At 40.4% G+C, this 20741-nt stretch overlaps 1 protein-coding gene across 1 annotated transcript in view; it reads right to left on the bottom strand.

Annotated features, from left to right (window-relative positions):
• The window catches only part of ANO2 (anoctamin 2), a 151436-nt gene that overhangs the window by 38917 nt on the left and 91778 nt on the right, over window positions 1-20741 (bottom strand). The window lies entirely within an intron of this gene.

Here is a 20741-nt window from a genome sequence, read left to right as displayed (position 1 = left end):
TCCATCCTCTCAAAACAGGTTTCTTAAAATAATAATAAGGTTGCTGCTTTGTTTAAGTTAAACTAAAACTATATAATCAAATTAACTAGGGACACAAAGCCAGCTGCTGTTGGTATTTCTGTGAAGGACCACTGCTGCCCCATGGATCAGTAGTACCCTTATACTGGAGTTAGCCCAGAGTGATTCTGAATTTAAATGAGTTTAAATCAGATTAGAACTCAGATCCAAGGTTTCCTATAAACCATTTCTAAGGCACAATTCCCCACAGATAAACATAAAAATCTGGGAGCGTTGTGCCTTTGTAAGAAGCTTTCCCAAAGCAGAATTAGGAATGCAGCATATATGTGCAGAAATGCAGCTGTGGATTTCCTAACCAGGATGTGGAATTAGACCTAGGACACAAACCTGCCTATACATCCATTGCCATGGTGGTGGTGCCTCAGATGCTGTGGGAGAGAGCAGTGCTCAGCAACCCCGCTTGTGACCTCGTCTCCTTCAGGACAGTCCTGGCAGCACTGGGGCACAGCAGACCCAACCAGAAGCACCAATAATTTGGCCCAATGTACACAGCACAAAAATGCTCTTTACAGTTCATACAAAGAGTCCAGCACGTAGCTGGAAGGCTACTTGAAAAAGCATTCCTGTGAATGCACACATGCATTTCATTGCATTTTGGCTGTTACCACTCAGCAATTCTACAGGACATAAAGAAGTTCTGAGGGATTATATTCCCAGAAGGCCTGAAGGACATCACATGTTACAATTTCACTGGGGGCTGTATGGGACTGTGGCTGGTGTGGGGCTGTGCCTTGTGCTTGCACTGAACACAGGGCTGATAATACAGAGATGGGTTTGTTACTGTGGAGCAGAGCTTACACTGAGCCAAGCCTTTCCTGCTTTTCTGCTGCCACACTGCTGAAATAATTTAAGAGGAGACACAGCCAGGATGGGTGACCCCAACTGACCAAAGGGACTTTCCAATCCTTATGATATCATGATCAATGTATAAAGTGGGGAGAAGAAGGAGGAAGGGAGAGATATTTGGAGTAATGGTGTCTGTCTTCCTGAGGAACTGTTGCATGTGATGGAGCCCTGCTCTCCTGGGGATGGCTGAACACCTGCCAACCATGGCAAGCAGGGAATTAATTCCTTGTTTTGCTTTGCTATAAAGCTGCCTTTATCCTAACCAGGGATTTTCTCCCTTCTACCCTTCCCATTCTCCCCCGATCCTGCTGTTGGGGAGTGGCTGCTGGCTGGGGTTACACCAGTATGGTCAGCAGGCTGTCTTCTCAGCTCACTTTTCCATGTACGTGCTTCCAGGAACCTTATTTTTCCATGAGTTTGCCATGCAGCACTCAGCCAAAGGGAGATCTGAACAACATGAGGAGCTGCTACGCCAACATGAGAATAAAGGCAATGTTGAATGAAGAAATGGAGCTACTTAGCATACACTTCCAAAAATTTGGAAATTTAGCTCAATATCCCAGATCTCTCAGTCTGTCCTAGTCTATCCCAGTCCATGCCAGAAGTTTCAGCTCCTCCTAGTCCCTCCCAGAGCTCCTAGTCCATCTCAGTTTTTCCTGGTTCATCCTCATCCATCCCAGAGCTCCCAGTCCACCCAGGCAGTGAAAAGCTATCTTCTGTTCTTGTGACCAGAGAGAGGGTCTCTGGACCCTGGAAATGGGATGAAGCTGAGTCAGGGAAGGTTCAGGGTGGATAGCAGGAAAAGGTTATTCCCCCAGAGGATCGCTGGGCACTGAACAGGGAATTCCCATTTCCCCAGGGAATGGTCACAGCCCCAAGGTTGCCAGAGCTCCAGGAGTGTTTGGACAACACTGCCAGGCACAGAGTGGGATTGTTGGGGGATCCTGTGCAGGGCCAGGAACTGGGCTAGATGATCCTCTATCTGGAGCAGCCCAAAAGTATAAGTATTTGTTGACACAACAAGATGAAATGGATCATCTGCAGAACAATCTCAGTGACAGATATGTTATGCTGAGGAACATTCCCCATGATGAACTGTGTTGCAGGGAAATATTTATATGCAGACAGAAAACCTCACGATAGAAACTGTTTGGTTTTGTGCCAGAGACAAACTAAAAGAATTACTTTAAAAATCTTACTTTCATTTTCCTTCAATAATATGACAGATTTTCAATTCTAATGGAGGAAAAAGTAGGTTTTGGTCTGTGTGCAGTGATGTGTTCCTGTTTTAATGTTTAATCATCTGTGGAATGTATTCCTTGAAGAGATACAGCTCTTTTCCTATTAAAGATAAAAAATGAAATTTAAAAAAATCAAAAAAGAAAGAAAGATAAAATTAAATCCCTTCTTTATTTTTCTGGATGGTTTATTTCCATATGAGTTACCCAATGTGGCAAAGATCCAGCTCTGCATCTTCAGATGGATGGGCCTCTGGGCTGTGGAAACCTGGAAGTACCCTGCACTTGGACAGCACCAGGCAGCTTTTGAAAACAGTTCTATGCTTCTCTGTGAATTAAACCACAGCCACTTTGCTCAGATCACAAGTATTTCAGTTATTAATTGATATTTTCCCTCAAGATGACACGTCCTCCAAGCAGGTGTTTCTAACCATCAGCTATGCCAGCTCAGCCTGCACTTGGGGAGTACAACCAAAGATTTTGTTTCTTCTCCATCCTGCTTTGTAGCTCCAGTGCTGAAATTCAGGGTCTTCATTGTGGTTGCACCTGGGCAATCCCAATGATTTCACTAGACTTGCACAAAGCTGTAATAATTGACTGGAATTTAGTAAAGATGCTAAGACAAGAACAAAATCTAGGACTCCACTCTGAGGTCTTACACTGCTAGCAACAAAAATAAGCTACAAAATTATATTTCAATCACAAAATCCAGAAATTCTTCTCTAAGTATGCCCAGGAAGCTCCAGATAAGTAATTGCCATTTCTGTAACTGCACATTTCTTAGTAGATTTCTACTTTCATTTCTATTTCAATACAAAAGCTTTAATTTGTGTAAAAACTGCGTTGTCCAAATGATCATCTAGAAATATAGACTGTGGTATCAAATGCAGCTCTCTTGTATTTGTATGACACCTAAAGCACTGTCTGTGCACTGCAGGCTCAAAACAATGCATGAAAACAGCTGCTTCTGAAATAAGGGGTCCCTATGGCTTTATTTTGGCCTTGAAATAAGTTTAAGACAAGAAGAAAAGGATCCTTCAGAGCCATTTGGAAACTGTGAGCCAGAAAAGGCCTGCACAACAGGCAGTTGTGAAAAACAATCAATTCCATGGTGATGATACAAAAAGAGACACAATCAAGGACCATCAGCATTTCTGGCCATGCAGTGGCCACAGTGGTCATTACAATTAAGAAAATTCGGCCGAGTTCATGGGATTCTTTCAGCCTGTATTTGGGACTCAAACTTTTTGAGGGATTGTATTAACCCTCAGACTTCTGTGAGGGAAGAAAAAATGCTGCCATGCTGTGCATCTGCAATGCCTGTGTCTATCCCTGTCTGAATCTAGAAGTCTTATTTTCACACTCCCACTGAAGAGAAATAAAGTGCTTTTGGTTTAAAACCCACTAAAAGAGAGCTTCATTTGTATTTTTCTCACTCAAGCAGCAATGGCATTTTAACTGTAAATGTGGTTGTGTTTTGTGAGCAATGTTCTGTCTCAGGACTGCACATGGAAAACAAACTGCCAAGGTTCATTTGGAGACAGATGAAGAACTGCAAAACCTTTAATTAAAATTTTTTGCTGTCCTTGAAACATGCACAGTAGCATAGACACACCATTAGCTTTCAGTGGATCTTAGTGGACACACTCTAAATCTAAATTGTGGAAGCAATGCAGAATAGAGAGCTTTGAGAAGCGTGAGCAAGACTCAGTACTGGGATCATGGAAATTAATGGATTTTAAGGCTAAGCAATGTTATTTTTAACCACCCAGTCTTAGTCTCCTTTGTAACCACACAACTTCCTTGAAATTTTTGCTATAAGGATAATAAATGTGATTTAACTATTTTTTTTTTTTTTTAAAGTCTAATCACAGCTAGAGCATTTCTGTGATGAACAGTCAGTTACAAGCCTTATTAGGTCATTCCTACTGCTGGTCATACCTTAGCTGTTGAAAATGTATGGCTTATTTCCCAGCTGAATTTGCCTATCTGCATCCTTCAGCCTTGGCATTTAGCTGCAAATTTGTAGTTAAGAGCATCTACTGAGAGACTTCTAGGGTTTGGCTGTGGGTTCTTCTGAACTATGATCAGACCACCTCTTGGTTTTTAAGCTGGCTGAGACCGCTCCCTCAGAATGGGAAGCATCAGCCAAGCCCTGAGCTGTATTTCTTCTCCTGTAATGGGGCTGGAAGTAAATCTCGCACAGGTTACAGCCCTGACATGGGCAACTGACTTGACCCTCAACATAACAGGACTCATGGAAGTGTGTGTGAGTAGTCAAGTCTCTGTCCCTCAGGAGACTTAGCCCTCCCACAGGATGAGAAATACCTCATGTGGTGGGTAAGGGCTGTGCTCCCAGACATGGAGCCTGGCAGGAAAGAGGAAAACACCCTCATCTCTGGCAGTGGAGATGCTGGCAGAATGGAGGGAAGAATCTATGAATCCAAGAGCTTTCTACTCCTTATGAGTCTTAACACTATATTATGAAATTCCTAGTGAAAAATAAAAAGTCCTGGAGTAGAAGTGGCTGCCCCATCCCTGGAAGTGTCCAAGGCCAAGTTGGATGGGGCTTGGAGAACCTGGGATAGTGGAAGATGTCCCTGCCCATGGCCGGGGCTTGGTACTGGGTGGTCTTTAAGATGCCTTTCAACGCAGGCTATTCCATTATATTATGACATTTGCACAGCATTTGACACACACACATATACATACACACATTAAATGTATGTAAATGCATGTCACATGCATGCAACAAGTACCTTGATTAAAAACTAGCCATAGATTTGTGGAAATATTTCAAGCTGTTTCCTTCACACAGTAATAATAACAAAGGCTGGAGGTCTGCTCTCACTGCAATTTAAATCTGTAAAGCCAGACTTGGTTAAATTAATATGCTGTAATTTACTCAGGGATAAAAATGGTTCCTTTGCTGCAGTTAAACTTCTTTTGACACTGGCACTCAATGCACTGTGGCATATTGCAATCTTTATTGTGTAAGTGGCATTAAGGTGCTTAGACTTTATATCACTGTTTAATATCAAATGCTTGATATTTACATATGGTCCAAGTGAAAACTGGCAGCACTTAGTCTTTTACAATGACAGTTTAACATATGGCTTTACAAGTATGAATTATTTATGTCAACTTGAAGCCATTCAGAATATTACCAGGAAAACACTGTAATTTGCACAAACAATAGGGTTACATCTGTAGTCATAAATATTCATTGTTTGTCAATGCTGTTTGTAGATGGTTAATAAATCATAATGAGGCTGATCCTGAGAAGGAAAAGGGCCAGCTGTACAAATACATCTGGTGGGATTTCCAAAGCCCCTGACTGGCAGTGGTACCTGGGATGGCCATAGTGGAGAAGGTGGTACTGGAATGTCACAAATTCAGCTCAGGGCTTGAAGGGATACCCTGTCACCTGCTCAGCTTTCATTTTTTTAACGTATCTCCTGAAAAGTCTCAAAGAATGTAATGAAATACCACATGTGGCTTTAAAATACTCTTAAATAAACATAGTCAAGCATAAGGAGGACAGATTTTGAGCCAGACATGTGCTTACTTTGCCTGATTAAATCAATTTAATATGCTTCGATATTGACTGGACATGGAACTATCAGGGAAAACAAAGTGAGTTCCAAAGACTGATTTTAGAAAAAAAAAAAAAGGGTTTCATTGTCCTGGAGTTCACTGGATCTCCAATTTGTACCCTGAAATCCAGAGCACCACTATTGTAATACTCAATCTGGTTTCACACTTTGTCATGTAAACTGTGAACATCTAATGGAGAAGTTAATGGAATAATAAACACAACCCATTTTAAAACAATTTATCAAGCATAACTTTTAAAAAAATATTACCTTTTAGTAGTTCCCATAATTCAGCACCATTTAAATTGCTGGAAGGGATTTAATTTAAGAGTTTCCCTCTGTAAATTTTTAAGCATAGGACTAACAGCTCTATGTGAGTCCACTGGTTACACAATTAGTTCCCAACTACTTGCAGTATCTCTTCTTAAAATACAAAAATGTGCAAAATTATGTTATCTTTTGTAACTTCAAGTCTATTTGTCACAGGTAGATAACAATTTATCTGAACTTTATCTTTAAAATCGCTTGTTTTATCTCATTATACACTTTCATATTAGCAATTTGGGCCCAGCGAAAGTAATGCAGTTGGCAATTTTGCAAGTTGCAAAGCACAAATTACAGTTCTCTGAATTAAATTCAATTGAGCTTATGATTTCACTTCTGGAAGAGATGCATTTAGTGCTAGACTCTGAGGAAAGCTGTCCTTTCCATGTTCCCTTGAAGTTTTTCTGGCCTAACCACCTTTTCTGCGTTGGTGTCCTAGCTGGAAGAATCTGGACTGAACATCTTGCTACTGGGAAATCATCACAGAACTCCTAGTGAAGCAAAATCTCACTGTAAGGCTTTGGCATTGCACACTTAGAACATGATTCTCCATTGTCTTACGCCATGTGAAGCCACTTATCCCCACACAAAGAGTGAGACAAATACATGGAACACATTATCAGCTTCCTTGGGTTGCAATTTCAAATTTAGCTTACATAAACTGTGAATGATCACACCAGCACCAGAGGAGAACACAGTGGTGTAAATTTTAGCAACCTTTTTAAGCTGGTAATGAAAAGCTTGAGGAGCAGAGAAAGGATTAAAAGGGGGATGTGGCTATGCAAAATTCTTTCCCTGGCTCCAGAGCATTTATTACCAGCTGTAAAGTATTAATTAAGTTTGTATTCTAACATTTGAATTTGTTATAAAATTTGAAACACAGTTGCAGAACACAATCTACAGATACAAACTTTTGCCAATAACAGAGAAATGATGTGTAGAAAAGAGTTCTGGATAAACAGCAAATGGAAGACAAGAAGGATGGGAAAGGATACAAGAGCTAGGGGCCCCCAGCTCTCTTCATTTTGCTCCAAAAAACACACATTTTGGAGTTAGAAGAGTCCTGTCCCTGCTTTCTCTGTCATTGTCATTGGTACTGCCCCTTGTTCTGATCCCATGACCAGGGAAAATATTTTGTTTGGCTAGTCATGGAGAAAGTTTCTAGCAAGTAGAAGTCCATAATGAGCTTCCCTGTATCTTCACACACACCCAGCCTCCCTCCAAAACCCAACAAGAGTGGGGGAGTACAGTAATTAAGAGGTGTCAATAAAACAAGGAAAGGCAAAGACAAGGAGGCAAATTCTATTAATGGAGTTGGAAGAGTAATGAAATACATACATTTTGGTATTATGAGCATTATCTTTAGGCATATATATATATACACACACGCACACATTCCTGATAGTATCAAATTGGCCGTGATATCCTCATGAATCAGAACCAATCAAGTTGGAAAAGAACCCTGAGATCAGTGAGTCCAAGCTTGGACCAAACACCATCTTATCAAATAAACCAGACCAATGAGTGCCACATCCAGTCTTTCCTTAAACAGCTACAGAGATGGGGATTTTACTGCCTCTTTGGGCAGCCGCTTCCGAAGTCTAATCACCCTCCATGTGAAGAAATTCTTCCAACCTGATGTCCAACCTGAACTTCCCCTGGTCCGTAGCAATCTACTTGTGAGTCCTTTCCAATTTCCAAACAGAGAAATGATAACTACTCATAAATGGGCTGAGCTAGGTAATATTTATTCCAATTGTATATGTGCTAAAACTATGTAGGAAATACACAAAGCTCTCCAGGGGGCTACTTCCTACCAGCATCCCAGATAATCTCCCCCTTTTTCATTATTTCTGAAGAAACAGTTGTGTTAGCAGTTGGCAGTAAAATGCAGATCTATTGAAAGATGCTTTGAAAAGCCTCATTTGAATTTATTATAAAGCAAGTTAGCAAAATTGTAAACAATAGGTAAGTGGTGAAAGTAGTGGAAAAGTGTACATGAAACTGTGAGGTAGTATCTAGTCAGGGATCACAGTTTATCCTACATTTAACATGGCAACAACTCTCCAGGCCATGTCAATCGGGTTTGCAGAGAATATTAAATTAGGAAAGGTTGTGAATAGTGAAGGGAGCAGAGATTAAATACCAGGCTGTTGAGAAAGCAGAAATACAAGTGTGAAATAGAATGAGACTCAGGGAGGACAAATTAAGACTGGTCCAACAAGGAGCATAATTTGAAACAGCAATAATGCTCAGCAAAGTAAAAAGTGATATCAAATATCCTTGGAGAGCAGTGAGTTACTATGTGAAAATCAGATCTGGAGAGGATAGAAAAGGTTGTAATTTATACTTCGATCATCCTCAGAGGTAGTGAGGAGATGAATGTCTTAAAACATTCACAGCCTCCATGGGCGTAAATTCTACGTGTATGATATGGAGTGAATTGGAGAGTGGTATGCACAAAATCAGCCTTCTAACACATTCAAAATTCCAAAAACTGCATTCACCTCTAGCAAGGGATGAGCTTGTGTTTCTCCCATTGTTTATACATGGGAGGGAGCTAGCAGAGTATGGGCACATATATTTCACTGGATGAGCACAAACCTGAGCTGACCCTACCTGGGCTATTTCTAGAATTACAGAAAAGATCTTCAAGATGCTTGGATATGAGGAGGATGCACTAGAGGATCTCTGGAAGGAGCCATGAGTCAAATAGGGTGATTTGTGATGCTCTACCTCCCCCCAGAGACTTGTTCCAAGTCCTCATAACCAGGCTAAAGAATTTCTGAGCTTCTGGTGTTGTCACAGAAAACAGTGATATGGAATCTTGCATTTAAATCCCCTGTTGCAATCAAATTTCAGCAAAAGTTAAGAAAGAAAGGGTTTTTTTCTGGAAAACAGCTTACAGTGTAAAGTCCTCAATGCAGTATTTCCTCAAAGTTCCCAAAGATATGCAGATGGATCCTCTCATTTGCTACAGTTCTTTGCACTCAACTGCTGGAATACTTTTAAAGTTGACTCAATCCAAGGGAAAATTGTAGGGGTTTGTTGGGTGCCCTCTCTTGGCACAAACCTGATCTAAAAGTTTCTGTTACACAGAATGGCCTGGATCGGAAGAGACCTTTAAGCTCATCCACCCCCTGCCATGGGCAGGGACACCTTCCACTATCCCAGCTTGCTCCAAGCCCTGTCCAACCTGGCCTGGAACACTGCCAGGGATGGGGCAGCCACTTCTCTGGGAAACCTGTGCCAGAGCCTCACCACCCTCACAAGGAAGAATTTCTTTCTGATATCCAATTTAAACCTGCTTTCTGTCAGTGTGAAACCATTCCCCCTTGTCTCATCACTCCAAGCCCTTGTAGTTTACTTGTGTAATAAAGTAATTCCCTGAACTTCCCATCAGCCATGAATAAGTGGGAGGAAAGCCAATGCCAGGACAGAGAGAGCTTTTGTAGGGACCTCCCACTCATGTGTATTCTACATGAATGACCTCTTTTAAAAGGGGAGAGACATGTGTGCTTTTCACCCTTGATAGAACACAGTCACTGGTACAGCTGTACAGACAAGAGATGGAGGAAGCAAGACCTTTGGAATCTAGAAATGCTGAGGAATTCTCCATTACTTGCACTTTGAAATCAAGGCTTTTCTACAATTTTTTGGTTTAGTCTGATATTTCTTATGGATTTCTTGAAGGTTTCATTTAGCAGCATTCTACAACTTGGGTAATAGAAGAAAGCAGGTTATGTTAAAAATAGGTTAAAAGCTGTTGTAAAATAGTTGATAGATCATTAAGCATGTACTGTTGGTTTGGTTATTATATTGTAAAAAGGGTTAAATGGGTAATTATAAGAAACACGGTACTCAACGTACCATAACACACCTAAGTAAAGTGCACCACCCCCCAAGCGGAACGAGCCAGCCTGGACAGAACTGTAATGGGCCAGTCAAGAGCCTTAAACCTTCATGCAAATGAAGGAACCAAATAGAATCCAATCCAGAGGGACAAAAAACAGGATAAAAAGGGGCTTCTGACCCACTGAATCTTGTGCCGCTCCATCTGGGACATTGGGGACATCGCTGCTGAAAAGACCCAGCGCCGGCGTTGCAGCAGCCTTGACAGGAATGCTCCTGCTCAGCCCGTGGGCCCCCTTGCTTTAGGCCTTTTCTTATAATAAATGCTGAAATCACTTTAGTACCAGGAGCCTGCTCTCATTTTTAACAGGTTATATCAAAATCAAAGACAAAAAGTATTTTGAAGAAAATGCGTGTACAGAACATAAACAATCTTCATATCTGTTGCTGATATGGATAAAAAGTAAGTAGAGGATTAAAATACCAACAGGAAATTTAGATTGGACATGAAGAAAACCCTTGGAACAGTAAATCTTTTGATCCTTCAAACAGATGTAGGTACTGCCTGGAAACAGTTCCATAACAAGGCCATGGTATCTTCACTGCTGAAGATTTTTAAGAACAGCTCAAAGAAATGCCTGGCAAATATGACAGTGGGTATAGCTGGTCCTGCTTTGGAGCACAGTGCAGGAACTGGATGTACCCTTCTAAGCTTAATTCCTGGGGGGTTTTGTTCTGGTTTTTAGGTTTTTTTGTTGTTGTTGTTTTTTGGGGTTTTTTGTTTGTTTGTTTTCTGTAATACCTATGACCTTTGTGGCCTGAAAACCATTGAAATTACTGTGAGCACTTTCTATTTCTTTCTCCTGTTCAGAAAACTACAAAATGCTGATAAATCTCATGTATTTTCCTTAAATCACTAGTAAAAGAAATTAAAAAGTTAAGTAGTTCAAGTCAACAGTTACTGGTAGGATGTGAGTAGAGGTGTGGTCACTTATAAATGATTCTCTCATCACATATCCACTCATTTAACTCCTGTGAGCAAATACAACCATCTTACACCACTTCAGAGGCCACTGAAAGCATGTTCCTTATTACATGAAAGAGGGTATTTAATATATGATGGTCACCTCACAGAAATCCATCCCCCACAATATAACCAGGAAATTTGGATGTGAACAGACCAATGGCTGGATGGCAGCCAACACCATGGCACAAAGTCAAGGAGTTAAAGAACCAACAGCTCACAAAGGTATTTTTCATTTGTCCAGAGCAAGCCAATCCAACAGAGCTGCCTTGTGTTGCCGTCGGAATATTCTGTCCTCCCATAACAGAAGCAGCACACCCAACAGAGACCTGTATCTCTGACCTGTAGCTGGGAAGTGTGACATCCTGAGTCAACAGACCTGTTGTCCTTGACACAAAAAGAAAAAACACAGAGATGACTTGCACACCTTACAGACAAGCAAATGTGCCTTCCCATAAGCCAAAATCCTAAATCAGTGACCAAAGGCATCGTGTCACTTGGTATTGGGGTCAAAATTGGTGCTTACCCTACAAAGTCTTGCAGCCTAGACACTACTCTAATGAAAGGATTGCTCAGCTCTCTCAGAGTTCCATGGTCTAAACACAATCCTGAATAACCAGAGGTTCAGGCTTACTGATCTTGGCCCAACAGCCCATCCAAATCAGCAGCTCACAAAACGTTGTTACCTGGCAATGGGTGAGGGAATAAAGGAAATATCTGATGTCTCAGACATCAGCTCTTGCATCACCTGTTGCCTAAAATGCATCAATTCTTATGTCTGTAGAAGTGCCCAACAACCCATTGGCTTTTAACAGAACTATGATTATCTACTCATGGGAATAATAAGATGGAATCATTCCATCAGAAACAAAGCAATTTCATTTATATCCAAATAAGATTGAACATATTAGCAACAGATTCATCATCTGGAATCTTTAAAATAATTCGACTAAATGTGCATTGTTATTAAGAAAAGATGTGTGTTTTTATTATTGGGATTTATGTCTAATACTTATTTCCCCACAGATGAGCTTCCTCAGGCAGCAGGAGGAACAGCCAAAAGAAAACAGTTTGCTTATTTGCTCAAGAAATGAACTATTTGCTTGGTATTTTAAAGGAGGTGAAAACTAACACTGTGACAGTCCTGCCAGGCATAGTATGTGGTTGGCCAATGGAACCCTGAGATCTGGTTTACAAAAGTCTGGAAGTGATACAACACTGGCAGGTTCAAATGAGGCTTGCCAGCTCAGTGCACTCAAACACTTCAAACTCCCAAGTCCAAATCTCCAGCACTGCACTTTGGGGCCTTCAAAGGCCCAGCAAGGATTTGCAGCTCCCATTTTCTTTACTACTATCCATAATATGGACATAAATACCACCCACATCTACCTGTTTCTCTTTTCCAGAATTATCCCATTGCCATTACCCCCAGGGATGCCAGGTGGCTTTTCTTCATGAAAATAAGCTGTTCGGAGATGCTATTTCACATGGATTGCCAGCCTTTGAAACCAGAATGTCCTCTGGGAACAAGGAGTGGGTGGGATGTTTTCCCAGCCACCACAAAACAAGCTCTGTCACAACTTCTAGCCCGGTAGATTTATTCTGCCCTAGAAATAACCCAGACATCATAAGGCCCCTTTGTCACAATACTTCTGGAGTGCACATTTTACCATTCTTGCCTTATTCTTCTGCAAGACACATATTTTCTTTGTGCTGCCTCCTACCAGAAATCTTCTCTGGAGTGAGGAACAGGCATCTTTCCATTGGCACCTCACAGAAAATCAATGGGTTATTTTGTCAACATCATTCCTTTCTTAGCATTTATCTTCTAGAGTCCCACATGGACCTATTCAAGGGTGTTCAGAGTAGGGACACCAAGAGAATCAGAGGGATGGAGCAGCTCTGCTGGGAGGAAAGGCTGGGAAGAATTGGGACTGTTCAGCTTGGAGAAGAGAAGGCTTTGGGGTGATCTCATTATGGCCTTCCAGTGCCTGAAGGGAACCCACAGGAAAGATGGAGAGAGACTCTTGACAAGGCCCTGGAGTGAAAGGACAAGGGGGAATGGCTTCACAGCGTCAGAGAGCAGGTTTAGATTGGATATTGGGAAGAAACTGTTCCCTGTGAGGGTGCTGAGGCCCTGGCACAGGTTGCCCAGAGAAGCTGTGGCTGCCTCATCCCTGGCAGTGTTCCAGGCCAGGTCGGATGGGGCTCTGAGCAACCTGGGCTAGTGGAAGGTGTCCCTGCAAGGGGTTAGAACAAGGTGATCTTTAAGGTCCCCTCCTAACCAGGCCATCCTGTGATTCTGTGATTTCTTCATACACATTATGTGGTTTCACCTTAAAGAATCTCCAGCACAGAGCTAATTCATATCAAATCCTATTTGCTTTGAAGACATTGGCCACTGTTCCTCTTGGCAAAGATCTCTGTCTTTGCTCCTTCTTTTGCCCAGTCTTTTAATTCTACCCATAGAACTAAGAATCACTGGTTCCACTACAATACACAGGCATTCTGCTCCTATTTTGGTCTCACTGCTTCTTTTCATGTGTTTATGTTGTTCACTTGCTCCCCATTCAAACTTTCATCTCACACTGGAATCTCTCACTGTCAGAGATGGTATTTTGGCATAGAGTTCTGTAAAATATTCTGTTTGTTTTCAAAATGTCCTTAGAGTGACTCTTACTGTTGATAGCAAATAAGTTCCTTTTATCCTTTTATAACCTGAGAGATCATAAGGATCAGTAAAATGACAAAAACGGACCAAAGAGTCCTTCTCATTCTAAAAAAAGAGTCAATAGATCTGTTATGAAAGGTGGCAATGAAAAGTTAGGCTTCATAGGCATTTGAGCAAGATAAGAAGGGCAATAAATTAATTTTTTTTTTCTCTTCAATGAAAGTTTGACTGCATCCCACATAAAGAAAAGAAAAGGAGGGAGATATGTCCCAAATTATGATGGAAAGCTAAAGTGCTTGTATTCAAAAATGTTTTTAATTACTGTGAACCAAATGTTTTACGTCAACAACTTATAATATTTTGTTTTCATTTCTTCTATTTTTAAAACCTCTCCAACATAAATTCCATTTTGAAATAAGTAATTTAAAAACAACAGTTGGAAACTCCTCACTCTATAAAAGTTGAACTTAGATATTTTATTAAAATGAAAACATATTTTACTAAAAAAATAGCTGCAGCAAACAGTATTTAGTGGGGGTGAGTTTGAATGTATGGGGGCAAAATACTGAGAAAAATTCATCATTTGCAAATCGAGATATATTTCATCAAAAATTTTTTAAAGTTTTATCAGAATAAAAAATTAATCTCTGCACCACCACAATGTATTGTCCATACTTGTATAGAGAAGCTTGGGAGAAAAACAGCAGAAAGTCTACTTCATGCAGTAGTAATAAAATATTAAGAATTATGGTCCTATCATAACTATATTAAGAAGAAGCATCTTGTCATATGCTTGTAATTACATTGAGAGGAAACATACAGTGACAAAGCTGATCTTTAAGTTCTGTGGACTCAAAATTTTGTATTATATTAAAAATACTACTGCAAAGGCCCCACTACGGCTGAAATTCATTATCCTTTTGAATAGAGGAGCTGTGGAATTATAGAATGGTTGGGTTGGAAGAGATCTTAAAGATCAGATGGTTCCAATCCCCTGCCACAGGCAGGGACACATTCCACTATCCCAGGTTGCTCAGTGCCCCATCCAGCCTGCCCTTGGACACTTCCAGGGATGTGGCCTGTCATTACAGTTAAATTCCAAGCCCTATTTTGGGAGAACTCCTGTGTTTAACTCCAGTTGTTTTAAATTTGTCCCTGCTTCATGCACAATTTAATAATTTCACACTCAAGCTGTTAATGCAAGCTCTAATTGAGCTAAGAGAGTCCTGAACATTCAGTACTAACAAAGTTATTTTTAGTTTCAGCTCAAAATGGGTCCATTGGGTCCAATGTTTTACCTGCAGGGATACATGATGCTATTCCATAAGCAGATTTGCAGAAAACTCCATTGTGTTGCTATCATATTCCTCTCCACGTGTTACAATCCAGAAAAGCACAAAGACATAGCAACTCCTCTGCCTCGTTCTTTCAGTTTCTTGCATCCTTGGTACCAGAGCCTGTTCTGCTACTGCCTCTGAGATTTGAACACCTATTGGGTTTCACCCACACAGGAGGTTCACCGCTATATGGACAGATAGCCATGGAATAATACTACTCATCTGAAAGCAGGGCCTTAATTTTTATTTTTTATGTTCATAGTTCATAAAATCTGCAGCTTAAAGTAACAATTAACCCTCTGAAGAACCTCTGCTACAGATCTTGTACGCATCACAATAATTGATCCATTTCCTGACCTTTGGAAAAGAGTGCTGTGAACTATGAAGTCATACTTCAGCTGAAGCAAAGCTTTAGGGCCATGCTTCATAGTTTGGTAACACTTATATTAATAAAGAAATGTACCCTATGACTAGTCCTTGATATAAGAAAGGTGTAGAGTCAGCAAAATGTTAATTTTAATAGTAATAATAATTTTTACAGTATCAGCTAGTTGCACATCAATCTGCCTAATCGTTCCACTTCTCAGCTGTACTACATTTGTTCCTGCTTCTTCCACACAGAACTCTGTAAAAGCTGAGCTCTAGGGCACAAGCCAGAGCCTTGGGCTGGGTAAGACCAACACAGAAGTGCTTGCTTCTGTGCAAAGGCAAAGGAACACACAGAGTGCTCAGGCACAGTCCCCACAGGAATATCACATCCTGAGGAAAAGCTAAGAAGGGATAGACAGAGATAAGAGGTGTGTTGCCTTCATAAAAACATGAGCATGACAAAGAAATATAAGTAGAATGAAGCAAGTGCCAGGCAGCCATCTTTGAGATCACAGACTCACAACATCCTTAGGGTTGGAGGGGATCTCTGGAGATCATCCAGTCCAAGCCCCCTGCCCAGAGAAGATGCAGCTGCCCCATCCCTGGAAGTGTCCAAGGCCAGGCTGCATGGGGTTGTGAGCAACCTGGTCTGGTGCAAGGTGTCCCTGCCCTTGTCAGGGGGGTTGGAACTGGCTGATCTTTAAGGTACCTTCCAGCACAGGTCATTCTATGATTCTGTGTTATCTAAAAGCAACGATTTAACAAAATAACACAATGTTTCTTATCTATTCACACAACTTCAAGAAACAGGTTTTTTTAAAAGTATTAGATATTCTGAGGTACGTAATAAAATTTCAGGGGTCATAAAACTGGGAATTTACTGGTGGATTTTGAAGATGTTGAATGTTCATGGAAAGTTTAGAATATGCTTTGGGTCTAGTGTTGGAACTGACCCAGCAGCACATTCCAGCACATCACCTTTAACAATGTGTGGGTCACAGGAATGGTACAGGTGATTTAGTTCTATCATGTCCAATACACACATTTCTTCCTGCAAGAGTTGAACCTGGGCTATGACTCTTACAGAGTTCTGGGAATGGAGCCAGATCACTGGAGTTCTTCCTTTCAACCCAAAGTCTAGAACAAAAAGCTCACTTTGTGAGTGTGTTTCATTGCTGTACTAGTGTTACTGGGCTCTACATTTCAGCTGGATTTGTGTGAGTGTGTTTCAGATGATACTTCTAAAAGGCTTCTTGAGAAAAGACTGAGCCTGACCTAAGGAGGTGGTCCCCACTGAGATCAACTGCTTGGAGACACAGAGGTCCCTTGAACTTTAGGAATACAAGTGGAGGAAATTCAGCTGTCACCTCAAATCAGTGTCACACAGCAGGAAAATTTTCATTCCAGTTTCTTTCTGTCAGCCTGCATTCACAAATTTGGGCAAAGCAGAAGTTAGCTCACAGACTGATGGAACTTCAGCTCCTTAGACTTGAAGTTCAATACTCCCATAACCACATACACCCCTGAATTATGCACAGTGTGAAAAGGCCTCTGACACTTTTCCACATGTAAGCCAAAAGTCAATACCATGCATCTAAATATACCTGAATTTATTCTAAATATGTTCACCCTTTCTACTTTCCTAAAGGGAAGTAGCACACAAGAAATTCAAATTATTTTCTAATGTTTTTTTCAGACTGAAAAAAACCCGGGCCATTCATTCTGTTTTCCATATCTTTCTTCCATTTTGCCAAAAGCTGCTTTCAAAATCCTTATCTTTGTTACTGCAGGAACCAACAATTCTAAGGAAAGCACCCATTGGTTTACATTTTCTTTGTAAATATATAGCAAAAGGAAACAGAAAATAATTTGGGGCATTTTTGTGGCATTATCATGCCAAAATATCTGGTTTAAGAATTTCAAATGCATCAGGGCTTGGGAGGAAATTTCAGTTATTTCAACTTATCATAAATTTGGTTTAAGAGCTGAAACTGCAGCTGAATGATGCTGAATATGGAGTTAGAGTTGGTCTGTGTTTCTCCTTGAGTGTTTGAAAGCAGTAGTGAAAGTGAGAATATATAATTGTAATTAGAATGGAAGAAGGTTCTTGGCTTTTGTTTAAAACTGTTTTATCCTGCTTGGAAAAAATAAATCTCTAGACCTCAAGTATGTATATTTTTATGCTGACAGATATGGTGATTCTCGATTTCCTTCTAAAGGCAAAACCTCGCTCTGACCCTTGAATCTCCATTCCATTGATTATAAATCAGGAGAAAGAAACAATGACTCTCTCCCAAGAATGTTTCCATGTGGAAAAAGGCAGGGCAAGACCCTCTAGGATAACAGGCATGGACCATCAAAACAGTCACATAATTAGAAACATCTCAGTGCAGCAGTCATTGTAAGGAGCTACTTAATAGTAATCTCCTGGTCCCAGAGCTCAGATCCAGGTCCGAGTGCCCTATGGAGATCTAAGTATCCCATCTGATGCTGCACTTGCATAAAGCAATTAGCAGGAGAAATGTGAAACTTTCCTATGCACATGAGACCAGCAGAAATAAAATTCCTCATTCCTCATAAAACTCTGGATCCTCCCTTGCAATGAAGTGAAGAACACAATTTCATAATAAATGTAGCCACTGTTGGTGAATATAAGGGAAACCTGTCAATCATTGATCACATTTTGTGACACTGATTCAATATATTTTGGAAATGTTGGCATATGCTAATATCTGTTGAAGTATGTATTGCCTGCAGTTAATGCGACTGAATAGATCAAAGGCCACATTTACTAAGAAATGGGTCCTGGCACAAAAAACCACAAGGGGTTACCACATAATCAGATAGTGAGACCACAGCTCTCAGTCTAAGTACCAGTAGCCAAACATATTTGATCACTTTATAAGAACACCAGAAAAGAACAACCCACATATAAAATAAGTACAGAAATTAGCTAGAAAAATGCACTAAAGGATATATTAGTACAGGTTCAAATCAAATATTTCAATTTTGTAGACCTCTCATTCTACTTTAATTTAATGCATTTAGGAACAATTATTATTAATTATTAAAGTGATGTTGTTTTCTAACTCTCCAGGATTATGTATAACAGTCTTGTCCCTGAATAGAGAATTACTGATGTCTCACTATTTGGCAAATGCCCGCTAGTTGGACACAAATACAAAATCCATCATTAAAATGCACCATGTGGACCAGGAACATCTTTTGTGGAGCTTTGGACTGGTGACTGCAAGACTTGCTTGACTGGACTTTTATCAGTGAAAGGATTAATATGAGCAGTAGCAGTTTAATTAAGAAACAAACCAAAATGTTTAATACAAGCTATTATAATATTCTACTAGTGAGGGATCAAAATTCAAAGTCTTCTCTCTAACCTCTGGAAATTCAGAATCACAGATTTAAATTTTAAATCCAGAACAACTGGACTGGGTTTTAAATTTTGTTTAGAGTTTTTATAGAGAAAATTTCTGCAGGGGGTTGTTGTGACCCAAGGGCAGGACCCAACAGTGGGCTTAGTTCAGCCTCAGATAGACCTTGTGAATTATTCCAGATTTACACTGTGGAGATCAAGGTCTTGTTCAGATGTGGTGGCTCACATAAATCAGGAACAGGCTGGGACCATTAGAAATATTGGGACAATTCCAGATTGTGTGCACTTATGTTGTCTATGGTGATAGGATTTAGTTCAGTAAAGCCAATATATTCCTCACATTATTCCAACCTCCATTTCTAATGAAGTTTATGTTCAGCACAGAGCTCTGTGGTGAAGTGATCATGATTTTGACAAGCAGAGCGAGGCTAAAGACAAAATGCTTAAGCAGAAATAAAATAAGTATGTGTTGGAGTACGTGTAAAACACAAACTCCATTTCCAGAAGCAGCGATCTGAGGGCAGCATCAACATTCAGACCAGCGCATGTAGGTCTGATACAACAGCAGGAATTGTCTCAACCTCAGGGAAACAAAGTAGCTAAAAACAGGATCTCTCTGTATTCCTTCTAAAACAAGTTTACTACCAGGCATGAGGTTGTGCAAAACAGTCTTGAATACTTTTCACTTGAGGCTCAGTTCACACTGAAATCATCCATAGACTTAAAGGAGATTAAAGGAAGTGTTTCCCCCAATATTAAATGAAAACTTCTTACTTACAGAAAGCAAGAGGCAGATTAAGTCATGAGTGAAATTCCTCCTATTTACATCATATTTTTTCTGCTGTTAAATTCACAATAACACCAGGAAATTAGAGTTGTATGAAAGCACATTGTTGTTTCTGAAAACAACATCTTGAAGTTGCACCTGACTACAGATTTGTCATGTTTGGGCTCATTTATACCTTGTCTGTCAATCTTCTTTTCATCACTCCTACCTCTAAGCCAAATTCTTCTTGCCCTTGCTTCTGCTATAGTTATTATATAAATCTCCACTTCTCATTCTGAGTTTAATGATTCCCATGGCTTTAACCTCCTTAAGTCTCTCTTCTCTAAATTATAAACAAATCCAAGAAGTTATTATCAGACATCCCTCCAAACAGACAGGAACATGTGAACAGGTACAAATCTACCAAGCAAAGGCTCTCCAGTGGTGTTGCTCAATGGAATTCCTGTGTTCACTCCTCATGCAGAACATGGGAGCATCTCTGCAGTTCCCCATACCCAAGCAGCACTGTGCTATATCCTATAGATCCCTGCCTTTTTGGTAACATCTTGGATAGTTTCAGCCCCAGCACCCCAAATTTGTCCACAAGTTTGCCCTTCTCTTCCAGCCCACAACACAATAACAGTTCTTTATAAAACTTAATAAGGTTCTTATCACCTTCCCAAAAGCAGAGACTGATCACTTGTGCTGCACAATATTTCCCTACAGTTACCTACAAGAAAAAGATATTTATCTCTATTTACCAATCATTACTGGCTGCAGAGTAACACAGAAAAAGTAATTATCTCTTCCCAAAGAAAATCTGACTAAGGAGGGGTGTGCCGGCCAAATCTTAGCAGCAGAGTCATGGAGCAACTCTTGCAGGTCACCATCACAATTTACAAGTTCATTCAGAGCTTCAGACTTAACAAGATGTACAAGTTTCTTCAGCCCTAAAAAGAATTATGTGTAGGCAGGAGGACATCAGTCCTTCTCCTCTGTCTCCAATAACAAGGGGAAGATCAGAACTGCTTAAATCCCCCCAGGTATCATTAATATTGGTAATGGAAGCCGCAGGGTACATGGGAAAAATATAGGGGTTTTTAAAAAGATAGGCACATCTGAGAAGACTTCAAATACAGCAGCCCCTACTGCAACCTACACATGCCACAACTTCTCTGGGCAACCTATTCCAGTGCCTCACCACCCTCACAGTGAAGAACTCCTTCCCAATATCCACTCTTAAATTGCT

Source organism: Pyrgilauda ruficollis, unplaced genomic scaffold, assembly GCF_017590135.1.
Source record: "Pyrgilauda ruficollis isolate IOZ18807 unplaced genomic scaffold, ASM1759013v1 scaffold142, whole genome shotgun sequence".
NCBI classification, from domain to species: domain Eukaryota; kingdom Metazoa; phylum Chordata; class Aves; order Passeriformes; family Passeridae; genus Pyrgilauda; species Pyrgilauda ruficollis.
This window is presented reverse-complemented; position numbering and strand designations above follow the sequence as displayed.